The sequence below is a fragment of the Bidens hawaiensis genome, unplaced genomic scaffold (assembly GCF_021521415.1).
Source record: "Bidens hawaiensis isolate Kalapana, Puna unplaced genomic scaffold, B.hawaiensis_p1.1 tig00009959_1, whole genome shotgun sequence".
Classification (NCBI taxonomy): domain Eukaryota; kingdom Viridiplantae; phylum Streptophyta; class Magnoliopsida; order Asterales; family Asteraceae; genus Bidens; species Bidens hawaiensis.
The window spans coordinates 15,189-38,158 of NW_027491755.1; positions in this window are offsets into that span (position 1 = coordinate 15,189).

Here is a 22,970-nt window from a genome sequence, read left to right on the forward strand (position 1 = left end):
TTACAAGTGATATATAAAAACTAAACAAATTCTACAGCGTTGGAGTATGTTATCTCCCCAAATAAAAGCGTTTAAAAAGAGTAAAAAGGGGACGTGAAACTCTCTGTTTGCGAAGAATTCAAAAACAAATCCGAGAGATGCGCGTCAAAGAAAATCCTCACTAGTGCTATAAAACAAAAATGAGATTCTCTAAGTATTTAAACTACTATTGATTCTCTAGACTCGGCACATAATACCTATGCAATGAGATACGTTCATGTTTCGTTTGTGAATTATGTGTGACTCGACAAACACATTGGTGACACGTTACATGTGTAAACAACTACATAAGTATCAAGTAATAACATTGTACATTACTAGTAATTATTCCCTACAAGGGCAATTTAGTCAAAAACATAGCAAATATCGATCAACAAACACGTTTCATGTATTTTCACATAGTTCAGCAGCTAGTTTTATCAAGACAGAATTCTACTTGGAAAGATTACTTAATTAAACAGATCATAACATATCAATTAATTTACCAAAAATCGTCACAAAAGCACACATGATTTAGGTTTCCATAACTATTTTTATTGTATTTTTATTCCACATATTTTTCTCACAACGACCAAAACATTACAGTAAACTCACAGCAGTCAAAATCGTGCGCAACAGAATGTTATATGTTATTACCGTCAAATGGTAATTCCAATTAATGCAAGACCAATTGGGTTAGAATCTTAACTCAAACTATTAACTTCCAGGAGTAGAAACAACCCATTTGGTCTTATAGTTTATGAGATATGATAGTTTCAAAACAGCTTAACAGCAGACCTCACAATTCAGACTTGCACTACAGTTTTGTAAAATAATAAAAGTTAAATTTTACACGTTCAAAAATTACAAATTTGGACTCTTTAGAAACTAGACTCAACCTAGTACACTGTAGTGTTAATAATTTCTACCAATTACCACATTAACATCCAGTTACAGTCGTCTAAACATCAATTTAACAATCTGTCCAGTACCAGTTTACATCAAAACTCAACATAACAACAATCTATGAACCATAATCCATGCATATAAAACTCTAGACACAAGATTTACCAACCATGCATTTCAATTTTACGTTACACACATAGTTAGGATTTTACTTGAAAGTTAAAATCAAAGAACAAGAAATTAACAAGCAATTGTAACACAACTAGTTATCAATTCACTAGCAAATCATCATCAAACATACAATCAAACCCTAACTCATCTTAATCATCAATTTTCGAGAATTAGGGTTTTGATTAACCCATTCAATATAAAAATTAAACACCTAGAATGCATAGAGTAGTTGTTAATTACCTTCCTAGCACCTTAATTCTTCAACAAAACTTGAAACAAGGTTGTATGTATGTGTGTGTGTGCTCACGGCTGCCAAAGGAGAGGGAGAGGGGGGGGGGGGATCGGTTATGGGGAGGGGGTAGGGGTTTAGGGTTTTGCTATTATTTAATATTAATAATGTTACACAATGGTCCCTCTACCTCTAGTTATTAAATTTCTAGTGTAAATAATAACTCTTGACTCTTGAATTTTGTGTTCTATGTATAAATATCAAGTAGCATATAACTTAACACATTATTATCAAATATTTATTGTTTTGATGTTTGTCGTTTGTTCACCAATGGTTTGAGTCGACTCGTGTGCGTTTCGGTGCAATCCCGAAAGACTACATGTGTAATGATTGTCAAGCGTCATTTAAAACCTAATTTAAATGTAATGAGATATGCGTTACAGTTCGTGTGATCTTAAGTTTGAATTAACGGAGTTCGGATTAACGGAGTCAACCTGAAATTGAGGAGTGTCACATCATTCCCATGTTGAAAGAATTTTCGTCCCGAAAATTTGAGTCAAGTCGCGATGGGTGTCTGAAAAAGCAAGAAAAATTTTTTAGTTTGTCATATCATCCCCTACTAGAAAGAAATTTCGTCCCGAAATTTAATTCATACCTCTGGTGTTTCTGACGGTTTGACGGCTTTCGCGGTTTTCGGTGTTTGGTCAACCCTTCAAAAAGGTGAGGATACTTTTTCATCATTTGGTCCTCGCGTTCCCACGTGAACTCTGGTCCACGTCTCGAGTTCCAACGAACCTTAACGATTGGAATTTTGCTGTGCTTGAGTGTTTTGGTTTCCCAATCCAAAACTTCGACTGGTTCTTTGATGAAGCGTAGCTGTTCATCAACTTGCAACTCGTCCAAAGGAACTGCTTGGGTTTCATCGGAAAGGCATTTCTTCAAATTGGATACATGGAATACATTGTGTATGCTACTGAGTTCCGTTGGTAAATCCAGTCGGTACGCTACCGGACCAATGCGCTCAGTTATCCGGTAAGGGCCAACGTATCATGGATTGAGTTTGTTTCGCTTTCCGAAGCGAACCACACCTTTCCAAGGTGAGACTTTGAGTAATACTTGGTCGTTCACTTGAAATTCAAGAGGCTTTCGGTGCTTGTCAGCATAACTCTTTTGGCGATCTTGTGCTGCTGCCATGCGGTTTCGGATTTGAACAATCTTTTCAGAGGTTTCAAGTACTAATTCTGGACCAGTGATTTGGCTATCACCCACCTCTGCCCAGCAGAGAGGTGATCGACACTTTCGTCCGTACATCGCTTCAAACGGCGCTGCTTTAATGCTTGCGTGGTAGCTGTTATTATACGAAAAATCTACCAAAGGCAAGTGAGGTTCCCAACTTTTTCCGAAATACAACACGCATGCACGCAACATCTCTTCCAAGGTCTGAATGGTGCGCTCACTTTGCCCGTCCGTCTGAGGATGGTATGCTGTGCTCATATCAAGGCGGGTGCCTAGCGCACTATGTAGTGACTTCCAGAAGTGCGAAGTGAAACGGGAATCTCGATCAGATATGATTGAGACAGGCACTCCGTGTCTAGACACTACTTCTTTCATATAGATGCGAGTCAGTCCTTCCATTTTATCCGATTCCTTGATTGCTAAGAAGTGTGCAGACTTAGTCAACCGGTCAACGATCACCCAGATGGTATCGCATCCCGTCAGTGTTTTGGGTAATCCCGTGATGAAATCCATGGAAATGTGTTCCCATTTCCACGTTGGAAGTTCCGGTTGCTGTAGCAGACCAGATGGTTTCTGATATTCCACTTTGAATCTTGCACAAGTCAAGCATTTGCTCACGTAGGTGGCAATGTCGGCTTTCATGTTTGGCCACCAGTAAAGTGCCTTTAGGTCATGGTACATTTTATCCGAGCCAGGGTGGATGGAATATCGGGACTTGTGTGCTTCGTCCATCACTAGGGTTCTCAACTCTCCGTATCGAGGGACCCAAATCTGGTTTTCGAAATATCGGACTCCGTCCGATTTGGTTTCAAGTTGCTTGTTCATGCCTCGCATGAGTTCTGATGGGAGATTATCGTCTTTCAAGGCTTCTAGTTGAGCATCACGAATCTGATCGGGTAAGTTGGCGTGAATCATGAGTTGTAATGCTCGCACTCGTCTAGGTTTATCGGTTTCTTTTCTGCTGAGAGCATCGGCCACTACATTGGCCTTGCCAGGGTGGTACTTGATGGCACAATCATAATCCTAAAGCAACTCGACCTAACAACGATGTCGCATGTTCAGCTCCTTCTGATCGTAGATATGTTGGAGACTCTTGTGGTCGGTGTAAATGGTAAACTTGGTAACGTACAAGTAATGCCTCCATATCTTAAGAGCAAACACCACAGCTCCGAGTTCCAAGTCATGGGTCAGGTAGTTCTTCTCGTGAATCCGTAGTTGTCGAGAGGCCTAGGCTATAACTTTCTCGAGTTTCATCAACACGCAACCGAGACCTTGTATCGATGCATCACAGTGCACTTCAAAGTTTTCCGTTCCCTCAGGGAGGGCTAGGATAGGGGCGCTACAGAGTTTGGTTTTCAGCAGTTGGAAGGCAGATTCCTGCGCGTCACCCCAATTGTACTTAGTACCCTTGTGAGTCAAAGCGGTTAGTGGTTGAGCAATCTTGGAAAATCCCTCAATGAAACGCCGGTAGTAGCCAGCCAGTCCTAGGAATTGTTGCACCTCAGTCGGAGTCTTAGGTGCTTCCCAGTTTTTGATGGCCTCTACCTTGCCGGGATCGACATGGATACCATTCTCATTGATCACATATCCTAAGAAGTGAACCTCGCGAAGACAAAATTCGCATTTCGAGAGTTTAGCGTACAGTTGTTCATTCTTTAGCAATTCTAGGATCAATCTCAGGTGTTCTTCGTGGTCGGTCTTGTTCTTGGAGTAGACGAGGATATCATCAATAAAAACAATCACAAACTTGTCGAGGTACGCCTTGCATACTCTGTTCATGAGATCCATGAATACGGCTGGTGCGTTGGATAAGCCAAAAGGCATAACTGAAAACTCGTAGTGACCGTACCGAGCCCTGAATGCCGTCTTTGAAATATCTTCTTCGGGCACTCTTAATTGATGGTAACCAGATCTCAGATCGATCTTCGAGTAGTAACTCGATCATTGTAGCTGGTCGAAGAGGTAATCAATTCGGGGTAAGGGATAACGGTTCTTAACCGTCACCTTGTTCAGTTCTCGGTAGTCGATGCACATGCGGAAAGTCCCGTCCTTCTTTCGAACAAATAATACAGGAGCTCCCCATGGTGATGAGCTGGGTCGGATAAAACCTTTGTCCAACAACACTTGTAATTGAGTGGACAACTCTTGAAGCTCCGCCGGTGCGAGCCGATATGGGGCTCGTGCTATGGGTGCTGCACCGGGGGCCAATTCAATTTGGAACTCGACTTGTCGAATAGGAGGGAGTCCAAGAAAATCCCCCGGGAAGACTTCCGGAAAATCTCGCACAATCGGTATGTCTTTGATTCGCTTCTCCTCTGCGGGTTTCTCTACAATATGGGCTAAAATTGCTGGATGACCCTTTTGTAAATATTTTTGCGCCTTCGTGAGGGTGATGATGCTGGTGGTCATGCCGCTCTTCTCTCCCTGGATCGAAATGATTTCACCGGATGGGGTAGTGATGTGGACTATCTTGTCGTGACATATAATCTCCGCTCGGTTCTTGGATAGCCAGTCCATGCCGACAACGACATCGAAACTACCAAGTGTAAAAGGTATGAGGTCGATATCAAAAGTATGACCCGACAGTTTCAACTTACATCTCGCTAGTACATGAGTTGTTTCTATAGACTTACCGTAGGCTAATTCAACAGGAAACTTAGCATCTAACGGGGTTGGAGTTAAGTCTAAGAGTTTACTAAAGGCTTCCGATATAAAACTCCTACCAGCTCCAGTGTCAAACAAAACTGAAGCGAAACAGTAGTTCACAGGAAACTTACCGGTAACCACATTAGGATCGTTGCGGGCCTGGCCCGACCCAATGACGAAAGCTCTACCTTTACCACTGCTTCCGCCACTGTTGCTGCCTCCATTGTTCTCATTCTGCTTTAGTTTAGGGCAATCCTTCCTGAAATGACCCTCTTGACCACACTCGAAGCACTCTTTAGTCACCATAGGCTGTTTAGGAGCACCCTTTGTCGCTAGGTCTCCCCTACAGTCTTTGGCCTGATGACCCATTTTTCCGCATCTAAGACACTTGATACGGTCGCATGAGCCAGCATGGTGATAGTTGCACTTGTTGCATTTCGGGTACTTCCCAGCATAGCCACTCGAACCCTGCCAGCCACCGTTGTTGTTATTGTTGGAACCCTAATTATAGAAGTTCCGAGCGAGTTCAGGTTTACGGTAGTGTTGTTGCTGTGGGGGGTTCGATGATGAGGACCTGGTGTTGTCGAATTTCCTCTTTCCATTACCCAAGTTGTTGTTGTTGTCAGTGATTGAGTTGTCTCGGGTTTTAGAGGTGGAACCTCTAGGTGGTAACGCACCATGTGCCACTGCCTGGTCCGTCAATTTGTGAGCTAATCGGATCGCTTGTTGAATTGTAGCCGGTTTGGAAGACGTCACCATACCCTGAATTTGTGGTACCAACCCATCGATATACATCTCGATTCTCTTACTCGGCGGGTCTACCATCCGTGGATACATTACTGCTAGCTCATGGGAACGGGTGGTGTAGGCTTCAATCTCGGAACCCACCATTTTCAACGACCAAAATTCAAATTCCAACTTCGCGATTTCCTCTCTAGGACAATACTCTTCCCGCATCATAGTCTTGAACTCTTCCCAGTTCATAGCGTTCGCCAAATCCAACCCAAGAATCTGCACATTGGAGTTCCACCAAGTGAGGGCAGAATCCTCCAGTGTCCCAGCAGCGAACTTAACCCTACTGGCGGGTGGACAGTTACACATCTCGAAAGCTAACTCTGCCTTCTCAGCCCAACGCAGGAAACCTATGACTCCCTCAGTGCCCTTAAACGAGTTGGGCCTGCAATCCAGGTAGTTATTGAAAGTACAGGCTCCGGCTGGGCCTCCGGCTTGATTCTGAACATGTGCAGCTAAAGCTTCCGCTGCATGGTCATTGAATAGGGTTTGGAGTTCTGCTGCGGTTAGGTTGATGTTACCGCGACCATGCCCAGCGTTTCTTCCAGCCATCTCCTAGAATCACAACATAAAATGTTAGACATGAATTCTCGGTTTCATATGCAACACACCATACATGTAATAAAAGGTAGGTAAGAAAGAAAAAAAAATAAAAGAAGCAAACATCACATCACAACCATATAATAATCCAAATAATAATTCATGATTAAAACCATTGTATTCGCTACAAAGTATTTAAAACCAATCCTTAAAATCATCGTTTTGAAAAACTTGGGGAGGGGGTAGGGGTTTAGGTTTTTGTTATTATTTAATATTAATAATGTTACACAATGGTCCCTCTACCTCTAGTTATTAAATTTCTAGTGTAAATAATAACTCTTGACTCTTGAATTTTGTGTTCTATGTATAAATATCAAGTAGCATATAACTTAACACATTATTATCAAATATTTATTGTTTTGATGTTTGTCGTTTGTTCACCAGTGGTTTGAGTCGACTCGTGTGCGTTTCGGTGCAATCTGTAAAGACTACATGTGTAGTGATTGTCAAGCGTCATTTAAAACCTAATTTGAATGTAATGAGATATGCGTTACAGTTCGTGTGATCTTAAGTTTGAATTAACGGAGTTCAGATTAACGGAGTGAACCTGAAATTGACGAGTGTCACACTTACGAACAATCATAGCCATGTTCCAATTTTAAATCCATAATCTCTAAGTCATCGGGATCAATCTGATCATAATCTTCATCAGTTAGATCACTTGTGGCTATCTTGCTACTAACCAAATTTTCATATGACGACATGAAAGCTGTCAGAAAAGCAACGTTTTGCTCAGCTTCCTTCATGTTAACAGTTGGTGCTGGTGAAGCAAATGGATTTGTAGAAGATGAATTTCCAGATCCACCAGAAACACCTGGTGATTCATAATTACTAGCAGTGTAAAAACATGCTCTTGGATCATTAAAGATAGCTGATTCTTTTTCACTTGCAGCTTGGGTAAGGAAAGCAGTTATCGGAGAGATGGTTGAACTTAGAGGCATACTTCCACCATAGAAAGCAGGATCTTGACTTTCCTTGGAAGATTTCTGACACATAAGATCATATTCTCTTGCTTCAATCATTTGCAAGAATTCAAGTGCAGTCAAGTCTTCATTCAAGAAATAGTTATTCTCTTTCAGAACCATTAAAAATGTTGAATAAGAACTTGGTAGCACACTCTTAATAGTGTCAATCTTATCAGTCTCAGAATTTTCCGTTTTCATTTTGTCCATCTCAGCAATTAAATGATTAAACCTTGTAGTCATTTCTTCAACTGTTTCTCCCTTCAATAAATTAAAGTTTCGAAATTGAAACTTAAGCATCACCTTCTTACTCTCAGCTGTATTTCCCATACTTCTCATACGAAGATGTTAAAATAAGGAAGCACAAATTTTTATACTACCTACTTGGTGAAAGATATTTTCGGGTAACGCCATAGTAAGAGTAGAATAAGCCTTTATCTCAATCTCTAATGCTTTCTTCTCTTCTTGTGAATATTGAGAAATAGCTTTAGGAGTATAACCAATAGTGTCATCACCAATCATTGGTGCAATATATACCTCATCTAGGCAATACGAGCAATCAGGATGAACAGAACCCAAATGAGCACGAAAACGGGGTTCCCATTTAGCAAAATCGCTAAATTTCATCAAATGTGGACATTTTGAATGTGAACCAATCTCGGTGTCCAGTTGTAACATTTGTTGCATCAACATGTTTTGAGAAGCTAATGCATACATACCAGCCATTTTTGTAAAAGTTTCAAACTTTGAGGATTAAAATTTAAATTTGTTAACGAACTGTAAACAGTGTAACGAACTGTGAACAGTTATTAGCGAATCACAATTTAACGAAGTAAAGTGTGATCAAGTAACGAATTGGAAATGGTTTTGACGAATCAGATGAGTAACGAATTAGATGGTCAACGAACAAGTCAACTAACGAATTGACTAAGTAGATCACTAAGTACAAGCTTAATGAATTAGAAATTTTCCTGTAACGAATCACTAAGAGATACTTAGCGAATTAGATAACGAACAAGCTACAAATGAAAATGAATCAACTATAGCGAATCAGGTTTTTACAACCGTTTGTAACAAACTCTGACACAGAATGACACGTGGCAACGGTTGTTATAACACAATTTACAAGATAAACACGTGTCACATGAATCAGTTGGACACGAATCGGATTGAGTAGCGAATTGGTTAACGAATCAACCAACACTCATAACGAATTAGTGTAACAATTAACGAATCTGATAACAACTCGGGTGAACACTATTAACGAATTGACCAAAAGATCAACGAATCAACGAATCTTTAAATTTGTTTGAAGATCTTCAAATCTTCAAATGTGATTTCCAGAAACTGGAAATCATACGAACACAAAATCCAGAACCAAATCCGTAATATTAGCTCGTTTCTTAACCAAATCGCTCAAATAAACAACCAAAATACTCGCAAACCAAACGCGAATCCACTCGTATCAATCCCGTAACACAATTACCCTTCACACATATTCAATTTGACCACAAACAATCCCCTGTTTATCGGCCAAACTTAGATCCAACCAAAACAATCCAAACACAATCAAAACTCCAATTCCAGTCAATCACACCTATCCAATACCTTAACAACCTCAGATCCAATCCAATTGATCCATAGCCAACCCAAAACAAGCTAAAATTGAATCAAAATCAACCGGTAATCAAACTTATACCAAACTTAATACTAAAACAGTCCCAATTACAATTAAACACACTAATCAAGAGCAATCGAACAACCGAAGGCTCTGATACCACTTGTGAACGCCTAAATCGATCTCAGATCTAAGTTTACTTTAATCGATTATACGGATCTAGTTCATGATGCTATTGATTATATGTTCTATGTTATTATAAGTATTAGTTGTATATATGTGTATGTATAATATTAAGATTGAATACGTTAATGGAGATTGAGAGAGAGAATCGGGCAGAGGTTTGTTAATTAACTCTCAAAACTTAAATAAACTGTGAACAGTGTTCACATATAAATAGAAGATGGACCTAGTTCATTAACATCCCCTAACGAACTAGAGTCCACTTCGTTACATACATTAAAACGAAATACTCTTAACGAATCACCCCGTGATTCGTTAAACATCCTTAACGAATCAGGAGGTATAATAACTTAAGTCTTAGTTCGCTAAACATCCTTAGTGAACTAGACATTACAATTAACGAACTAACTTAATACATTAATAATTTGTTACAATAAACAAAAGGCAAATACGTTAAAGATAAATACAAAGACTCGAGACGCAAAACCGTGCACTAACATGTTTCTTCTGTTTTGATAATGATTAATAATCTGAGAGTTTGTTGTTTTTCACTTGATTATGATCCTGTGTAGATTTCTTTTTCAGGGACGAAAAAGTCTTAAGTGTGTGGATGTTTGATGTGTTGTAAAACACACTTACTTTCCATACCTTTTTATCATGTTTAAGTGCATAAATAGTTTAATTAATAAGAGTTATAACTTGTTTTTGCTTGATTTTACAAAGATGGATGATTACTTGTAGGTTTTGGCTTTTAAGGAAGAAAAGAGTAAAGTTTGGAGACTCTAGGGGTCTTTTTGAGAAACTTTGAATACTACAAGTCAAGGCCCGACCCAAGCCCACAAGTTCTAAGCCTTACATGCATATTATATCAGCAGCAAGGGAAAGAAGAGAAGAAATCTTTGTAGCGGCTGTGTGGTGGCTAGGAAAGGAAAAAGAAGCTTAAGGGAGGCTTGGTACAGTAGCTAGGGACATTAATCATCAAGAAACTCACCCATATATATTGAGTATACATCCACAAACTTTGTTCTTTAGTTCAAGATTGTTAACTAGTTACTTTGATCTTTTGCTTTGAATTGTTTTGCAAGTAAAGTAAAGATTGACTTGTGTAAGGCCCCGTTACCGGTACCCTACACTTGGTGTTGGATTTACTCATAAACACAGTTCTAAATATCAGAGTTAATTTAAACATTCGCGAAACATTAAAAACTTTCATAAACATTACAATCAAATCCATAACTTTGTCTTTAATGGACATATTGTCTTTCAAATCAAAAACATTAATTTAAAAACGTCTTAGGTCTTCAGATGCCAGACTCTTATTCTTGTGCCATGTGCCCCCGCTCAAGCCAGCTGTCTCATTCTACTCACCTGCGTGCATACTAAAAGTCAGCTACGCTGAGTGAGTTCTAGTTAATCATACCATATACAACACATTCATAACTACATACTTTCATATATACTTCATACTTTCATACTTGCGTAACCATACCTTACGTTTTAATGAGCATTACGCCCTATAACCTTCGCATATATTGTTAGGGTATGCAACCCTTTAACCTTCACATATATTATTAGGGTATGCAACCCTTTAACCTTCGCGTAAATTATTAGGGTATGCAACCCTTGAACCTTCGCATATATTATTAGGGTATGCAACCCTTTAACCTTCGCATATATTATTAGGGTATGCAACCCTTTAACCTTACCTTACCTTTCATTATCACCTCCATTATCACATCCATACATTTATTATCATACATACTTTCTTATTCACATACACATATCATACATACTACACTACACTTGCCTTAACAATACATGCAATACCCGAAGGTCGTTCACGTATTGTCAAGCATACATTCATAATTATCACATTCGTTATTAAGACATACACTTACCATTTAAGGTAAGTGTATTAACATTCACATCGAGTATGCACACAGCCCCGAAAACGTAACAAGGAAATGGGGCTAGAAACTCACCTGAATGCGGTTACGTTCACCGTTTATGGTAATCCCTTTCTTGATCTGTGCACGAATAACTGTATAATAATTACAAGTATCAATAACTATCACTACTCATATCGTCTTTCTAGTTCATTTATTACCCACAACGGACGGGGGTCCGGGGGCAGTGTCTCTAGCAGCGGGGTTCTATGGGCGGCAGCCCCTAGCGGGGTCCAAGGGACAGAGCCCCTGGCTGGAGTTAAGCTGCCTTAACACATTTTCCATTAGGATTTTAATTTATTATCCAATTCGCTAACTCATTTTTCATAACGAATTAAGCCTAATTCGTTAGCTAATTCGTTATATTTATATCCTGATTCGTCATCTTTTCATCACCTGATTCGTCCTCAGATTCGTTACCTTATCATAACGAATTGGGTAAATAATGAATCACTTAATTCGTTATCTTTCCATAGCGAACTGGCGGGTAACGAATCACTTGATTCGTTATCTTAGCATAACCTAGTTCGTTACTTGAACATAGCGAAAGGGGGTGAATAACAAATCATTTGATTCGTTATCTGAACTTAACGAATGGTGAACTAATTCGTTATCTAACCATAACGAATTGCATAATTCTTATCCAGACTTTGACTCAGGGTCAAAGTCAAAATTGCCAAGAACAGCAAATAGTCAATAGAAACGGATTTCTGCCATTGAATCCTCAAATCTTAATGAAACAACACGATTTTGGTATCCATGAACTCATAATCACATCGCCTACAAACCCTAACCATTCAATCGTTCAAACATTCGTGTTTATAGGGTGCGATTTAGGCATCTATATAAATGGCTCATTCAATCAAACAATTAAACCATCAAATGTTAACGAATTTCATTGTGTATTGGTTTGTTTGATTCGTATTCATCACTTTTATGCAGATCTAGGATTTCCCTAAACAATTCGAACCCTAATGAACGATCTCTAATTATAACGTACCTTAAACGAGTCGGTATACGAACACGAGTTGGTCTTTGATCTAGGTTCGGTTCGTCACAGCGTTCTAGCACCAACAAATCTCGGGTTTTCAACTTCGGATCTAGGCTCGGGTTAAAGGATAGTCTTGTGTGTGTTTTTGATGGTGTAGGCTATGGAGTAGAGATAGATAAAAATGGAAAGGTTTAGGGTTTAAGGGGTATTTATACTCACTTAAGCCCATTGACCTAAGGCCCATTCCATCTCTTATTCCATCTTTTAAAGTCCAAGCCCATTATCATAAAGTTTATTTATCTAAACCGATACACGACCCATTATAAAATAAACGAAATTTATTTTATTAATTCTTATCAAAAGTTGGATGTTACAACTTGTGTTTGATTGTTATTGAATCTTGAATGAGTTTAATTATGTTTACGTTGATGTCTATGATGTTTAACTTAAGTATATGCTATTGTCCAAAACTTATGTTAGGCTAAACTAGTAAGTTCTACCTAGGTTAGATGAATATTGTTAGGTTTTAATGAGTAATATGGATTGTTGATCATCATGAATTGTTTTGTTAATGAAAAGATTGGTTTAACATTGAATTAGGTTGTGTTTAGTGGCTGTGTTTTGATTAATTATACTCAGTTACCTCTTGCTTTGAATGATTGAATCAGTTTTGGTTAATTTTAGCTTGTTTGAACTCTTTACTTTGTGTTTAGAGATTGTTTGCGGGGTGATCAACTGTAGGGTTTAAGTTGGTATATTAATTAATTAAAATCAGCGGGTAGACACCTTCTTAGAGACCGAGAGGTGATAGGAAGTAGGGTTGTCTCATAGCTTTTACTTGTTAGGATTAGGATCGCGCGAGAGCGGGTTCGGTTCTTGTCAGGTTTGGGTTTGTGAGCGATTAGTTGACCTAGATTAAGTTAAACTAAATTGTTCCTCTATCCTTGGTTGCGTTGTATTCATCTCCATTAGGGTAGTGTGTCGGTGAGACCGAGAGAAGAGTCGATATTAGAACACTTTAGCAATTCGTTTCCCGGTTAGTTCTTAAAATCAACTAAGTGTAAGTTAGGATTTGTTAGTGAGACCGAGAGGTGATCTAGCTTTCTTGAGTGAACCTTAGTTGTGTCATCCTTAGGAACCGGTGTCATGAGATTCTTCAATCCATTAGCTTATTATACCTTCAATAGGATTCTTCCCTAGGTAGACGTTTTCTCCATTGATAAGTTTCTTTCTCAAAGTTTCATCTAGTGTTGTTAAGTTAAGTCTTTTAAGTAAATTAGGTCAAATAGTTAATAATTAAAAAATCAATTAAAAAGTATTATTCTTAGCTGAGTCTTGGTTAGGGTTAAGTATTAAGTACGTTTTCACGTGTCCTTGTGTTCGATACTCGGACTTCCTTAGGTATATACTATTTTTGATCGGTACACTTGCCGGTTGTGTGTGGATTTGTTAGGATTTTCGTTTTATAAATTTAAAGCTTAGTTGTGAGTTACATAAAAAGGGCATTCATTAAACACACACCAAGCCACCAAAATCCGAGCTACTAAAAAATCGAAGAAATGTTGAGCCAAATCATGACCAAAACAAATGATGTAGAAAAGAAGGCCGACTTAAGAGCCGTTGATATTAGCGGAGTATTTCTCAAACATGAAGCTGACCTAAAAAGCCAATAAGCATCATTGCAGAATCTAGAAACTCAGATCGGACAAATAGCCCGACAATTGTCTGAAAGACCGCCCGACGCTCTTTCAAGCAATACAATAACAAACCCAAATGCACCAATCAACGTTGTTACATTAAGAAGTGGCACAACAACTGTTGCCTCACCAACTTTGGAACCAGCTATGGAGAAGGAAGTCCCTGATAAGACGTAGGAAAGACTGATCCCAACAGGCACCGTAGAACCTAATGAACCAGTCTGAACTTATATTCCACCTATTCCATATCCTGGACGGCTGAAACATGAGAGATTGGAAGTTTAGTACGGGAAGTTTTTAGAACTCTTCAAACAACTCCACATCAACATCCCTTTTGTCGAGGCCATTGCTAAGATGCTGAAATATGAAAAGTTTCTCAAAGAAGTGATGACCAACAAAAGGAGCTGGAGGAGCTTTCGCACGTCACCTTGAGTGAAGAATACTCGGTTGTCCTCCAAAACAAGCCGCCGCCAAAAATGGCCGATCCAGGAAGCTTTACTATCCCTTGTCTCATAGGAAATTTGTTTGTTTGCAATGCACTGGCTGACCTAGGAGCTAGTATTAATTTAATGCCTTATGTGGTTTTTGAAAAACTAGTGATAGGAGAACCAAAGCCCACCCGCATGAGCATTCAGTTAGCTGACCGATTTGTTAAATATCCTCAGGGCATTGTTGAAAACATGCTTGTCAAAATTGACAAATTTGTTTTCCCAGTAGATTTTGTAATTCTAGACATGGAGGAAGACAAAAGTGTACCTCTGAATTTAGGAAGACCCTTTTTAGCCACTGCAAAGGCTATTATTGATGTTTGCACCTCACTATTAGGGTCAATGACGAGGCAACCACTTTTGACATAGGAAAATCTATGCAACATCCGCACCATCACGATGACATATTATACAGTGTTGACATCATAGATTCTATCGTGAGTTGCTATGTGCGAAAATCTTCCATCAATAACACACTAGAAACACAAGTCTTAACCAAAACCATCACCAAACCCATTCTAGAAAACGAAAATCTCGATAATCAATAAGTATCAGAACTAATATATAAGATCACCGAATGTAATGAAAAATCAAAACCATCAATCGAAGAACCACCAACCTTAGAGTTAAAAGAACTCCCAAACCATCTTGAATACGCCTTTATTGAAAAAGAATCTCAACTCCAAGTAATTATTTCATCTCACCTTTCTAAAGATGAGAAAGACGAACGTCTTAAGGTTCTTAAAAACAATAAGAAGTCTATCGCATGGAAGATCGTGGATATCAAAGGAATCAGTCCTTTCTTTTGTACTCATAAAATCCTCATGGAGGAAGAATACAAACCCGTGGTCCAACATCAAAGACATCTTAATCCCAACATGCAAGATGTGGTGAAGAAAGAAGTAATCTAACTCCTCGATGTCGGACTAATCTACCCAATCTCAAATTCACCTTGGGTTAGTCCAGTTCAAGTAGTACCCAAGAAGGGAGGAATGACAGTAGTAACGAACGAAAAGGACGAGCTAATACAGATGAGGACCATCATAGGCTGGCGATTTTGCATCAACTACCGAAAGCTTAATGACGCCACAAGAAAAGATCATTTTCCATTTCCTTTTATCGATCAAATTCTTGAACATTTATCTGGAAAAATGTTCTACTGTTTTCTTGATGGATTTTCTGGATACTTTCAGATTCCATTTGCTCCTGAAGATCAGGAGAAAACCACCTTTGCATGTCCGTATGGCACTTTCGCCTACCGAAGAATGCAACTTGGACTATGTAACGCTCCGACCACCTTCCAACATTACATGGTGGCCATCTTTCATGAAATGATCGAACACTCTATGGAAGTTTTCATGGATGATTTCTCAGTCTTTGGAGACTCCTTAGATCATTGTCTCAAAATCCTGGACAAAATGTTTGCTAGGTGTAAAAAAGTGAACTTAGTAAATGCCACTTTAAGGTCAAAGAGGGCATTGTCCTCGGTCATAAGATATCCCAAGCAGAACTAGAAGTTGATAGGGCAAAAATCGAAACCATATCCAAACTTCCGCCACCAACTTCAGTCAAAGTCATTAAAAGTTTTCTAGGTCACGTGGGATTCTATCGTCGCTTCATAAAATACTTCTCAAAAATTGCTAGACCTATGACCAAACTTCAGGAGAAAGATGCACCATTCGTCTTCTCTGAAGAATGTGTTGAATCATTCAACATATTGAAAGTCAAACTTGTCAAGCACCAATCATGATTACACCCGATTAGACCCTTCCATTCGAAATCATGTGCGATGCAAGTGACTTTGTTGTTAGAGCCATACTCGGACAATACAAAGAGATTCATTTTCACCCAATTTACTATGCTAGTAAAACTCTTAATGATGCACAATAAAATTACACCACAACAGAAAAAAGGTTATTTGCGGTAGTTTTTGACTTTGAAATTTTAGATCCTACCTTGTTCTTTCCAAAACCATAGTTTACACCGACCATGCTACCATACGATACCCCTTCAACAAGCAAGATGCAAAACCCAGACTTATCCGATGGATTCTACTACTCCAAGAATTTGACATAGAAGTCAAGGACAAGAAAGGAGCAGAATACGTAGCCGCAGACCATCTTTCACGCATAGAATGCCAAGATTCAGAAGAACTTCATGAGTAAATTATTGAAGATAATTTTCCACATGAAGTTTTCATGCATATCCAAGCATTCATGAAAGAGGAGGATGAAAGTTCTTGGTTTGTCGATTCCGCGAACTATCTATCTTGTGGAATCCTAAGAAAATGACTAACACATCAACATTGGAAGAAATTCTTTTTCGACCATAAGTTCTACTTCTAGGAAGACCCTTACTTGTTTAGGATAGGTGCCGATCAGGTCGTTCGCAGGTGTGTATCAGAAAAGGAAGCCTTAAATATTCTCAAACACTGCTCTAAAGGACCAACTGTTGGACACCACAGTTCTGCCACCACGGTCAGACTAGTGTTTGCCGCAGGATTCTTCTGGCCCACCATGTATAAAACACGCATGCTTTGATCCAAGCATGTGATGCTTGTCAAAGAGACGGAAGCATCTCAGCCAAAAATGAGATGGCTCAAAAAAGCATTCAAATTTGTGAAGTATTTGATGTATGGGGAATAGATTTCATGAGCCCGTTTCCTAACTCATTCGGGAATAAGTACATCCTTGTAGCAGTTAACTACGTGTCTAAATGCTTAGAAGCTCAAGCTCTTCCCATTAAAGATGTTAGGGTTGTTATACGATTTCAAAAAAAAAAGTTATTTTCACGATTCGGCACTTCAAAAGCCTTAATCAGCGACAAAGGTACTCACTTCTGCAATGCTCTAATGGACAAAGTCTTAGCACGATATGGGGTTCACCACCGTTTGGCAACACCATATCATCTGCAGACCAGTGGGCAAGTAGAAGTCTCGAATCGGGGAATTAAAAGGATCCTCGAAAGAACTATAGGAATAAATCGCAAAAATTGGGCAGAAAAGTTAGATGACGCTTTGTGGGCCCTTAGGACAGCCTACAAAACCCCCATAGGAATAACACCCTTCAAACTTGTTTATGGGAAAGCATGTCATCTACCCGTAGAACGGAAATACAAAGCTTATTGGGCTCTTAGAGCAGTGAACTTTGATCTAATGCCCGCCGGTAAAAATCGGGAAGATCAAATTCACGAGCTCGAAGAACTTAGACACTGGCGTACGAATATTCTTAGTCTTACAAAAGGAAGACTAAACGTTTACATGACGCCCATTTAAAAGGAAAAAAAAAGTTTCAAGTTGGCGATTATGTGCTGTTATACAACACACGTTTACATCTTTTCCCAGAAAAGCTGATATCTCGTTAGACAGGCCCATATATAGTTGAATCAGTTTTTGACTATGGGATAGTAGAGATTTCAAATTCCGATGGCCACAAATTCAAAGTTAATTGAAATCAATTAAAATCATGCGTTGATGGACCATTAGAGGCCATCTCGAAGGTAGTAATCCTTCACAAAAACCAATGAACATACTTGAATTAGGGTCTGGCCAAGACCCTCATTTACTTCCTCAAAAACGCGGGGCTGTGTAAAAGGTTACACCACGGGTCGTGCTCGACTTTCCAGTCTCTCTATATATTACAAGCCATATTCACTATTCCATTCATACAAAACTAAAAATTCCTCAAATGTAAAACAAAAGAATGGTATGGAAACCAGTGAGGATATTCAAAAATGGCGAATCTTTCTTCACACCTTGAAGAAGAAATCATAAGGCTTCAAAGTATAGTGAGAGACCAAGTCGAGAACATTCATGCGGAAGCTCGCTTGATCGAGTTGACAAACAAGGTCGAACTACTGAGGTTCGAAAACTTCCACATTATTGAAAATCACAAAAAAGATGTGGATTACAAGTTCAACTTCCTTAACTGAGAAATCGGAAAGCTCGACAAAAAGCTTTCCGAGCTCTTGGAGGCCAAGAGAGCCCCACCACACATTCAAGACCTGTTCAGGAATGGTGGTCGTTAGTAGTATCAAGTTGGATAAGCCTTGTTTTGTTTTCAAGTCACACCCCGACTTAGGGCCTATGTAACGTCCTAATTATTTTAATAATAAATATCGAAAGTCGTGTTAAGTTGTCGTGTGTTAATAATTAATTAATATTAAAAAAAGAAAAGGTCATGGACTTGGATTAATTAAGGTGGATTAAAGGGTAATGGGCCTTAGGTACGGGCTTTAAGGGATATAAATACCCCCTTAAACCATTCTAAAACCCTAAATCTCATTTCCATCTACCATAATCTCTACACACACTCAAAAACACACACACATCACCATATATACGGCCGAGAGAGAAGGGTGAGATCCGAGACAAACAAACGTCGATTCTTGATAGATTCTCGTAATACAAGATAGATAAAAGACCTAAAGTTCATAACCAAGCTAAACCGTAACCTTAAAACACGTAAAGGTATGTCTTTTATCTTTAAAGTGTACGTTTTATGAACGGTTAGCCTTGAAAATTGAACCTAGAGTAGATCGGGTATAAATGAGTATTAAAGTAGCAAGCTTGATGATTAAAATGAACCTAACGAACCCATGGTTATGTACGGCTTTAAAATAAACCTTAGATCTAGTAGTGAGCGTTTAAAGCCTAAAGGTCCAAACTTTATGCTTTTTCGGGCCAAGTTTTACCCGAAAAAGATCATGGGAATGATCACGGGTTTGATTAATATCATATCCACGAATTACACGATGAAACATAGATGACTATGGGAGGGTTATAAACGAACCGTGGCTGCTGTTGGGTAACTTCGCCCGTAGCTAAGTTCGCTGCAGCCAAGTTCGAGGGCAGCAAGCTCGCCAAGCTAAGCTCGCCGTATAAGTTTGCCGGGCGTTAAGTTCTCCGGACGTTAAGTTCGCCGAACATTAAGTTCGTCAGACGCTAAGTTCGCTTGTATATAAATTCGCACTTATATATACGTTCGTGTGTACATAAGTTCGCTTACAGTAAGTTCGCTTGATGTAAGTTCGCTTACATTTATGTACGCGTACATATCCAAGATTTGATTACATCGAGGTCCGTTTACTTTGGATTACCTGGATGGGTCAAATGTAAGGGTATGACAGAAAGATTACCGAGGAAAGACAATTATTAAAGCAAATGAAAACCATAAACTCAAATCTGCTAGGGTTCAAGAATAAAATCTAAGTAAAAGCAAGCTAGGATAAGTATTGATACGTGTAACTTATATACAGTTAGCAAAGCTCAACTAAAGAAAGGATTAACTATTAACGGAGAAAGAAACAGGATTCAGGTGAGTTTCTAGCCCCATTTCTTGTTATGTTTTCGGGGTTGTGTGCATACTCGATGATATTGTTAATACACTTATCCTAAGTGATAAGTGTATGCCTTATGTGATTTAGTGAAAGAATGAATGATTGCTTGTCGGTACGTGAACGATCTTCGGATATTGAACGTACTGTCAAGTTGTAATGCTATGTATAATGTAAGTATGATATGTATGCATATGTGAATGAATGTAAAATGATGTATGGTTGTATGGTAACGAAGAGGGAACCGAACCCTAATAATATTCGAGGAAAGAGGGAACCGGGCCCTAATAATACTCGAGGTAAAAGGGAACCAAACCCTAATAATATTCGAGGGAAGAGGGAACCGGGCCCTAATAATACTCGAGGAAGTAGGGCGTAATGCTCTTTGTAACATAAGATATGAAGGTAAGCATGAATAAGATAATGGTATGAAAGTATGTAAGTATGAATGTATGGTATCTTGAATGATTAACTAGAACTCACTCAGCGTAGCTGACTTTTAGTATGCACGCAGGTGAGTAGATTGAAGCAGCTCTCTTGAGGGGAACACGTGGCATTGAATAAGAGACTAGCATTGGAGGACTCAAGACGTTTATGTTTAATGTTTTGTTTATTTTGAAAGACAAGATGTTGTTTTAAGACAAGTTATGGATTGTTATGAAATGATTTATGAAAGTTTTTATATTCCGCGAATGATTTATTTAACTCTGGTGATTAGAACGATGTTAATGAGTAAATCCGATGTCCAAATGTGAGGCACCGGTAACGGGGCCTTACAAGTTGGTATCAGAGCAAAGTTCGAGAGATTTAAGCATCCTACATGCTTAGACTCGAACAAAGAATGAGATTTAAGTAAGAAAATGCCAGTTCAAGAAAGTCATGTGTCACTCAAGCAAGCTCAGAAAAGGTAAAGTGTATGGTTAGATAATAGACGTTAACGTTATCTTGATGGGTATGGATAGGATTTCTTGATTGTTTGATTGGTTAACTGTTTAAGATTAGAAACAACACAAATAGACTCATAAGAGGAAGTGAATAGGACATGGAAAGTAACGTGATCAGCTAATCACAGTTGGCCACTGTTATTACCTGTTAGCCTTACTATCCTTGTACTAAATAGTTCCTTGAATGACGATGTTTGTGTTTTCCCTTTTAGAATACAATGGCTGGAACGGGAGGTAATGTAGGAGCTGGAGGAACTGTAAGAGTTGGAAGTCGCACTGGACGTCGTGGCAGGCCTCGTCGTGTCCAACAACCTTAGGAAGCGCAGCGGGAAGAGACCCTAATGTGCGAAACGGTCTAAAAAACTTAACCTAACCTAGACACTCTAGTTTTAAATTTTTAACCTAGACTCTCCTAATACTAGACCACTAGACAGGCAAGTGTACCTATCGACTGTAGTAAAGCCTAATGAAGTCCGGATATCGAACCCAAAGGACACTAGCGACACCTGAACTAGACTCTGACTAATAACTTAAATAAATAGATTTAATTGATTTTTGTGTTTTTTTATTATTAAATATAAACTAAATAAAACTTACTCTAAACCTAGACACGGACAAATCGATTTAGAACTTAAATAGGGGAAACAACTACCTAGGCAAGGAATCCTACTTGTCCACTCGTAAACTCTCGGAATTGGATATATGATTGGTACCAATTTTTTGGAATACTCATAACTTTCATAACATATTTATTTTTCTTTTTTTCTTTTCTCTCTCTCTCTCTCTCTGTAGGTCCCCCCGGGGACGTCGCCGATCGATACGAGATCCGCACGAGGTCTAGGAGTGCGGAATCCTCCTAGACTCGTTTATTGGTGTAAAGATAAAGAACACAAACACGTACACGAACAAATACACGAACAAATACAAGAACGGGATAAACAAATCTGCAGATTCTTATATAATAATCAAAACGAATTACATACCAAACTCGTAAACAAATGACGGCCGACCCGAGGTGAGCTCTACCTCGGGTCGTCCCACACGACTCTCACTCTCGGTCTCTCTTTAGACAAATAAACTGTAACACACAATACTCTAATTTCTGGATTCAAAACCTAAACAAGACACACATATATATAGACAAAACATCTTCTCGGGATTGGGCTTGGGCCAGTAGGCGAAGTTGTTCATAACTTCGCCTATGGCGAAGTTGTGATAACTTCGCCTAAGGCAGAAGTTGTTACAACTTCGTCGTTGGCGAAGTTGTTCTAACTTCGCCTAAGGCGAAGTTGTGCTAACTTCGCCTGTGGCGTTCCGCTGGTCTGAATTGCATAGCGACGGTCACAAAATGCACCAACAGTCTCCCCTTTGACCGTTGCTCTCAATTCTAACAAACACAAAAGATCATCTGTTACAAAACATGCACCAACAGACTCCTTCTTAACTGATGATCTTCTGTTTGCTCATCAACCAGCCGTGTCTGAAACTGTCCTATAGCTTCACAAATCTACCAGTCACCCAGCGTCTTCCATATCAGATCTCCCCTTCAGTGTAAGCTTCTCCGACTATAACGATTGAGGTCTTTGAAATGCATGCATCCTCGTGCCAATAGATCATCTCAACCAATCACGTGAGTCCATCTGACTTCACCAACACGTGAAGTTGGGCTTCCTCCACAACTTCACCAACTCGTCGGCATACGATAAGGTTTAATCTTCAACTACTCAACATCAAGTGATCAATTTCATCACAAAACCACCTTGACAGAATCTAACACATGACCATTAATTAATCCGAAGCATCTTCAATCACCAGGGATAACGATCAAGAACATAAACACTTTAGTTCCCGATTAAATCCAACTTGTTCCAGAATTTTCACTCTAATAAATAAGCATCACGTTTCAGGATCCAATTCTCGAACGCCTTGAAAGTAACATAAATAATATGCTCTGACCGCAATCCAGTAATGACAAAAACCTTCAGTTCAATTTGACTTTCTTCAATTGGTCACCTCGAACAACAACAATTTCATTGCCCACAAACACCCAAATATGTGTCAATATCCATTTTCAATCAATATCCCATTCACAAACTCAACTCCATATCCAGAGTTGACACGTATTTGTTCACACGTAAGACCCAGAGATAACAAGTTTCACTCGTTGACGGAACAACATCTCCGGTCTCACAATAATCGTGTACACCTG